Genomic DNA, 7,480 nt, shown 5'->3' with positions numbered 1-7,480 from the left:
GTTATATTCATATATATGTTGTATCAAAAATTTCTGTTCTTCCAAAAAAATTATATATATATATATTGGTGATTTAATTAATGAAATCTTCTTGATCATGCGCTAACAATCAACGGTTACGTTATTCATATTTATTGATATAATATCTAAGACCAATACTTTGTGTAATTACCGGTACCATAAACCGTCAATCACAAATGCCATGAAAAGTCATTGCTAATTCCTAATTGCAGGATTAATATAATATAACTATTTGTAAATCATGGATTGAGTATGACTTATTATTTATTATAATCTTTTAAATTAAACACACACAAAAAAAGCCCTGCAATTAGCTTAAGTTACTACTTTTTCCTCTCTACAAGAAATCCTCTTGCGATCGAATTATTTTTAGGGAGAATGACAGTTAAGGACCCCCTAAGGATATTAATTTCAATTAGGGATCTTGAAAAATAGAAATCCCAAATAAGGACTGTGGTCCTTAATGTGGATAAAAAAAATGTTGAATTGTCGAAAATGCCCCTGAGCTCAAAACAAAGGTACCGTGCATGAGAGAGCCCTATTCCTGCTCTGTTTCGGTGTCTTCCTCGGTTGCTCCTTCTCGTCATCTTCCTCTATTTCAGCTCGACCGGCTGCTTAGCCGGTGATCAGGTTCTCTGTATCAGGTCCAGGGGTGCGCAATCGCTGGTGAGAGGTCCTCTATTGTTGCTCCCATTTTCAGTCCAGTGTGCGTGCTCTGTGTTTGGTACCCCCTCTTCTCTTCTTCCAGGTTCGGTGCCTCTCTCTGCCTCTCTCTCTCCTTCCATCCCTCGGTCTGTTCTTTGGTGGGGGTGAGAATGATTTTGTGTTTGTTGTTGATTGTGCATTTTTTTTTCTAGTGTCATTCCAGTAAGGTATTTGCAAAAGAGAAGAAACTACAGTAATATTGATTTGTGATCCCAAAATAGTTCCATATTTGTTTATATTTATGCGATATTCGAACCTGATTTTTTGCTCTATTCTATGATTTTACCATGAATTTGGGAAGAAAGAGTGAGAAGCCTTTTGTTCGTCTGGTATTTTTATGTTGTAAGATGAATTTATTTTATTCTGTTCTTTTGCTAGCCGAGCACATATACTGGCAATGAACTGGAAATTTTATAACAGTTGGTTATGTGTCTTTCAAGAAGCAATGAAAATTGGCCCACAGCTGGCTGTTTTAAAACATAGGGCCGTTACAAAAGGTAGAAAGGCACTCCTTAACAAGGACTTTGGACTCTTCCTTGATTCATTCTATGTGTTGCACTGAAACTTAGGTTCTATATTGGCATGTTTGGTGTTTGGTCTCTAGATTTGGAAAAGCTTTCCTTTTCATAATAAAAGAAAAACATAAATATAGATTGTAGCAGAAAGGTCGATAAGATATTATAGACTAATAAAATAGTTAAAAATAAGGGAGAATGACAAATAAAGAACTTGTAATAACATTAATGCCAAATAAGGAATTTTAGTATTGAAATATGGTTGAAGGAGTACTGAAATTTAGAAACATCAATGTTGAAAAGTCTTAATTTGACATTAAAGCTCTTATAATGTCCTCATAAAATAAAAGTTTGGCAAGGTTCTTCCGACTTGAAAATTTTCTTGTGTAAAAAACGAATGCAATCTTGACCAAAAAATTAGCGAAGTTAGGGAGGCTGTGACTATGACTTTCCCTGACCCTCGCATGTTCTATGGAGAAAATTTAGATTTCATATTTGGTAAATCTAATAGTATTATTTTGTGTATTCATTGGTGACGTTAGATACATTCAATAGTAGTTTGTTTTTTTACCCTAATTGTTAATGTGCAGGATAATGGCTAAAACAAAAGGAAATCCTTTAAGGCAAAAAAGTTGTTCTGGTTTAAGCAAGTTCAAAGAGGCATATCGTGGCAAGTATACAATCTAGGGAAATGATTTGAAAAAACTCAACACAGAAGCAGTTGCAGCATGGAAAAAGTTGACATCAGAAGAACAAGATCACTATAAGCGTCTGGCTAAGGAGGAAAACGCTGGTATAAAAGCTTATGAGGTATGTTGTTTTTGACCTCAAGCATGAAAAATGTTATGAATTCAAGTAATGGTGCTGACTTGTTTTACTTGGATAGATTTCATTTGAGACAAGGTGTTCTCCGACAAAGATGAAGGAAGTTTTTGATTATATCAAAAAGCGAAAATCTTTGAGGCATAGGGTTAATAGAATAGGATTTGGTAAGCTTTTAAATATTAAATGTCACAAGTTGCCTAGAGATTTATGCGACGAAGTGATGAAGGCATTTAATCCTCCTATATCATCCTTTTTCATTAGAGGTCAAAGGAAAGTCATCAATGGCAAAACAGTTCATGCCTTACTTGGCTTGCCTAATGATGGGGAGATAGTTGATATGAATGGGGATAAGAATAAATTAAAGTTGTTAAACAAGGAGTTTAAAAAAGTATCCTATAATGTAATTAAGGACAGGATACTCTCGAGGAAAGAAAATGATAAATTTGAGTTTCTCTTCATTCTCTATTGCTTAGGGAATTTTCTTTCTCCAAGTTCGAGTTCCAAAATAAGTGATAAACTATTGAAAGTCATGTCCGGGTTAAATTTAGGAACTGTACATTATGATTGGTCATCTTTTATACTATCTGAGCTTGGAAAGGAGGTAGTCGAATATAAAGCATGGGAGAAGAAGGATGGGCACAAAAAAACTGTTGGAGGATGCTTATTTCTTCTTGCGGTATGTAGGTAAATTAAGATATAATTTGTTATAAGTTAATTATTTTGCAAAATTTTGTGGATTATATGATATAGATGTAAATATGCAGATTTTCTACTTTCAAATGTTTCCATTGGAGCCAATTGTGGTGTCATCGTAAGAAGATGCTCTAGAACATTGGACAGAGGAAAGAGTGACAGCACGAGTTCAACTTGAGAAGGCAAGTAATCATGGCATTTTGTATCACCCTTCTCGAGGACATGACAGCTTCTCAGCAGAGCTTCCAAAAATGACTTCATTTTACGATCCGGTAAGGGCAAAATGATGGTTGTTAATTAGCAAAGTTATTTTTTATATAATTTTAAACATATGACATTTTATATGGTGCAAGACATAAAAGAGGTATACAGAGATATTGTGACCTTTACACGTGGAATTGCACAAACACTCCTCAAGCTCCAAGATAAAAGAAGAGGAGAGGAAGTTGTTGAACAGCATGATGGTGAAGAGGAAGAGGAGGAAGAGTTGGAACATGATGACAAAGAAGAGGAAGGAGAAGAGACAGGAGATGAAAATGAAAAGGAGGGAGAATTCGGAGAAGATGAGAAGAAAGAAGAGGAAGGACAAGTAGAAGGAGATGAAAATGAAGAGGAAGGGGGATCTAGAGAAGATGAAAAAGAAGAAGAGGAAGGACAAGTAGAAGGAGATAAAAATGAAAAGGAGGGAGAATCGGGTGCACAAGAAGAAGTAGAAAAGCCAATTAAAAAAAAAGACTCTAAGGGTGAAAGGACACTAAGACGATTGCAACGACAAATAGTCAACACTATTCGTTCACCCTTTTTGGATGATAGAGGGAAGGAAAAAAGAGGACATGAAGAAAGAGGATAATATATAGCGAAAGAAGTTTACCAATACTGTACAAAGTTTATTCCACCCAATGAGGGACATGAGTATGATATTCTACCTTACTAGTTCATGCATTCATAATCGATTGGTTGATATAATTTTGTTTTCTGTAATAGGAAAATTATGGAGATTGAGCAGTATTATGTGATAAGATATGAATGCAAGTGTCTAGGTCCTAGACAATGGATCAATAGTTCGGTGAGCAAGTGTGCTAGTTAAAATAGATCAAGTTATAGTAAAATTTTAATGTAACTGTAATTTTGTTATGTAGGTTGTTACATTAATTGGAAGACTTTTGGTCAATGAGCAAAAGGAAAAGGATCAACTTATGCAGCGACACATTTTTGATCCAAATTTTATGGTTTGTCCGACGATTTAATTCCTTTGTTTTATTAAGTGCTTACAAGTTACAAGTGTTACATTTTTTTCATTTCAGGGAACCATAATCCACCAACAAAAAAGATGGGACTTGGATAGCCATTTGAAGGACTTCATGCCAACTACCATCGGGTATAACATAGAAGATTGTGGTTTTATTTTTTTCCCTATAGTGTTTGCATTGCACTGGTTTTACTATGTTGTGGAGCCGAAAACAGCCACAATGTATGTGCTGGACTCGATGCTACAATCTGGTAAAGAATCAAAGAAGAAAAAAAAGAATATAAAGAAAGCGAAGGAAGCGATGTTGCCGAAAGAGAATGAAAAAATGGCATATTTTATGGTATGCATTTTCCCATAAAATGATATATAAAATTTTGTTGGTAAAAGCTTCTCATTCACTTTATTCTTATTCTCAGAAAAGCAGGTTTGTAGAAATATTAATGAAACTGAAACCTGAACTTGTTGATGACAATTATGACCTTAAGTTGAAAGTGGTGCTTATGGAATAGCAACCGACGACGTGAGTAAAAAAGCTGAAATTGTGTACATGTAATTAAGTGTATATTTCCCAACTACGTGCTGACAGATTTCATATTTTTTATAGATCTGATTGTGGAATGTATGTCATCTTTTGCCTTAGACAGTGGAATAATACTGCACGAGAGGAATGGGGCGGCCTTACTATGCCTCCTCTAACAATGGTAGGAACAAATGTTAAAGTTAAGATATAATTTGTTATGTGTGACAGTTTTCTATCTTGTGAGTTGACTTTATCTGATTGTGTAGGAATAATTGAGTGAAATGAGGAGTCAGGTATTGTATTGGTTTATGACTCATCCACATAACAGAGTGGGCTCTCAAGTCATGACGTCCATTTCGAATACTGGGCATGACGATCTAAAAGATTGAAATCATAGTGTAGACATTTGTGATATGTAAATTAAACCTTTATGTAATTAAGTTTTTTTTCGTGGCTTCTTGTATATGATACAGCAATTAATTTAAAAAAAAACTTTGACTACATGTTCAAGAAATTTGACAAACTGTTGTTGATTTTTATTGACTCATATTACTTTCAAAACTGACGTCTGGTTTTTCATAATATATGTTACGGAATTTCCAAGTGAGGTTGGTGGAACACAAATTGTGCCTAGCAGCTTATCGTTACATAATGAAGTCCCAATTCACGTTAGGCTCTTTCAAAACATACATGCAGTTTTTTTTCAAGTTAGGTTAGGACATTCGCAAGAGACTTTGCTGGAACCCAACTTGTGCCACGTCGGTTTTCATCAAATAATAAATTTCCAAGTCAGATTAGGAACTTTGACAACATATGTTAGTTACTTTTCCAACTTAAGTTACCAAATTCTCATGTAAGGTTGCTGGAACAAAACTTGTGCCAAATGGCTTATCCTTACGCAGTCAATTCCTAAGTCACATTAGGCTCTTTCAAAACATGCGTTCACCTTTTTTCCAAGTTAGGTTAGGCCATTCCCAAGTGACTTTGTTGGAACCCAACTTGTGGTAATACTTATCCTTTAACAATGAATTCCCAAGTCACTTTAGGCACGTTCACAACATACGTTAGTTATGTTTGCAAGGTAGGTTAGGGAATTTCCAACGGCAATTTTTGGAACCCAATCTGTGGCAAGACTTATAAAAAAAAGAGTTCCCAACTCATGTTAGGACATTTCATATTATACGTTAGGTACTTTTTTAACTCAGGTTAGGAAATTCTCAAGTAAGGTTACCGGATCCCGATTTCTGACAGGTATCTTCTAATAAACAATGACACTTAAGTAGGGTTATTCATTTCATAACTTATGGTAGGAATTTTTCTTGCTTTGGATATGAAATTGCCAACCAACGTTATTGATTCCTATTATCTGACAAGTCTCTTAATTGTCTGAAATATTGCACAAAATTTTAATCCCAAGTAAGGTTCTATGTTGTCAGTAGTTACATTAGCAATATCCCTATACTACGTTAGTGAATTCAACAGTCTTATGCCATGACAACATTTTTACTTGGACAAATTTAGACCTGAAATTTTCATCAGCTTTATATTACACTAATTGTAATACATGTACACCATATTTGCATCCCTTTTTACCCAAAAAATATCCCAACTACCTAAATGGTACCTATGCAGTCTTTATAAGAAAAACATAGACTGCAATCCCATTTACATAACCTATAACCTCCACAAGTACAAAAACATATGAGGTGGCTGCCTGTACAAAAGGTCATTCAACAGCAAAATGCACAAAATAAATAAAAACCATATGCATTTCAATTTTAAACTAACTAATATGCATATGGTTTTCACCCCCTTTCAATCCTTACATTGGAGTGGGATTCCTACATCTATTCTTGGTATGTCCAGCTTGATTACATCTTAAGCAATGATATACTTTTTTATTTTGAAACTGTGACTCTCTTCGCTTGGTAGGTGGTCGCCCTGGGGGATGTGTAGTCAGTAGTAGTTCCAAAAAGGTATTCTTTTCATAATCTTCATAATGTAGCTCAGTCAACTGAGGTATGTCAATGGTTTCCACCAGAACCATTATGGAGCTGTAAATTTTTTCTTGTGCACGAATAATGTAACATTCTTCAACATATGAATACACATTACCCTGAACTAATTTTATTGCTGCACAAGGAATTCCTACCATTTGCCATTCTTGACAAGAGCATTCTCGCAATGTTAGATTCACTCTCAAGTCATTGTTTCCTACCTTCACTAGTATTATATTCACACTATAATGTTCAGCCACCATAACTTCAGCTCTCAATACATTCTCCCTCAATTTTGCCTCAACACGTGGTCTAACTCTGTTTGACCAATTCACCATTTCTATTTTGCTATTGTATAGCTTCCTCGTTAATTTTGCTCGGTGTTCATTTATCAACGCACATATATGATGTTTTCTCTCTTTCACTAACCAAGTATTGAAAGATTCAGCATGGTTTGATGTTATATTGTCCCATCTTTTGTATGGAAATCTTACTAACGCCCAACGATTTATGTCCTCATTTGTTTCTAATCATCTTGCCAACTGTGGGGAGAAAACCATCAAATGACCCATAGCAACATGAAATTCTGTTTCCAACCTTGCATATGCAATATTATCCAACAACTTAAGTGCATCTTCCTTGGTCATCCCATCAATCCTTCGCATGCCTCTATTAATTTTTGTAAATTCTGAGCTGTAATTTTCTTTGACATGACGATAACAAAAAGCATGTCGATTGCCATCAAATATTGCACGCACTGCACCAACAATAGCATTATGCTTGTCTGACACTATGGTCAATTGAACTTGGTGTGTGATCTCTCTCACATTTTCAAGAAACCAAGCCCAATTATCATATGTTTCTCTACCCACTATTACATAAGCCAAAGGAAATAAGTCATTATTTGCATCAATTGCAGAAGCTGCTAGCAAAGTCCCCTTATATGGACCGCTTA

The 7,480-nt window shown here is 35.1% G+C and overlaps 1 long non-coding RNA gene across 1 annotated transcript; it reads left to right on the top strand.

Annotated features, from left to right (window-relative positions):
- Positions 1–4,214: 4,214 nt before the first annotated feature.
- Positions 4,215–4,977, top strand: LOC129307955 (uncharacterized). The gene is made up of 4 exons (XR_008592518.1): positions 4,215–4,348; positions 4,425–4,528; positions 4,613–4,709; positions 4,795–4,977. It is a non-coding gene; the product is annotated as an uncharacterized LOC129307955 (long non-coding RNA).
- The last annotated feature ends 2,503 nt before the right edge of the window (positions 4,978–7,480 follow it).

Source organism: Prosopis cineraria, unplaced genomic scaffold, assembly GCF_029017545.1.
Source record: "Prosopis cineraria cultivar Desert tree isolate PC_DT_omini unplaced genomic scaffold, ASM2901754v1 PC1, whole genome shotgun sequence".
Classification (NCBI taxonomy): domain Eukaryota; kingdom Viridiplantae; phylum Streptophyta; class Magnoliopsida; order Fabales; family Fabaceae; genus Prosopis; species Prosopis cineraria.
This window is presented reverse-complemented; position numbering and strand designations above follow the sequence as displayed.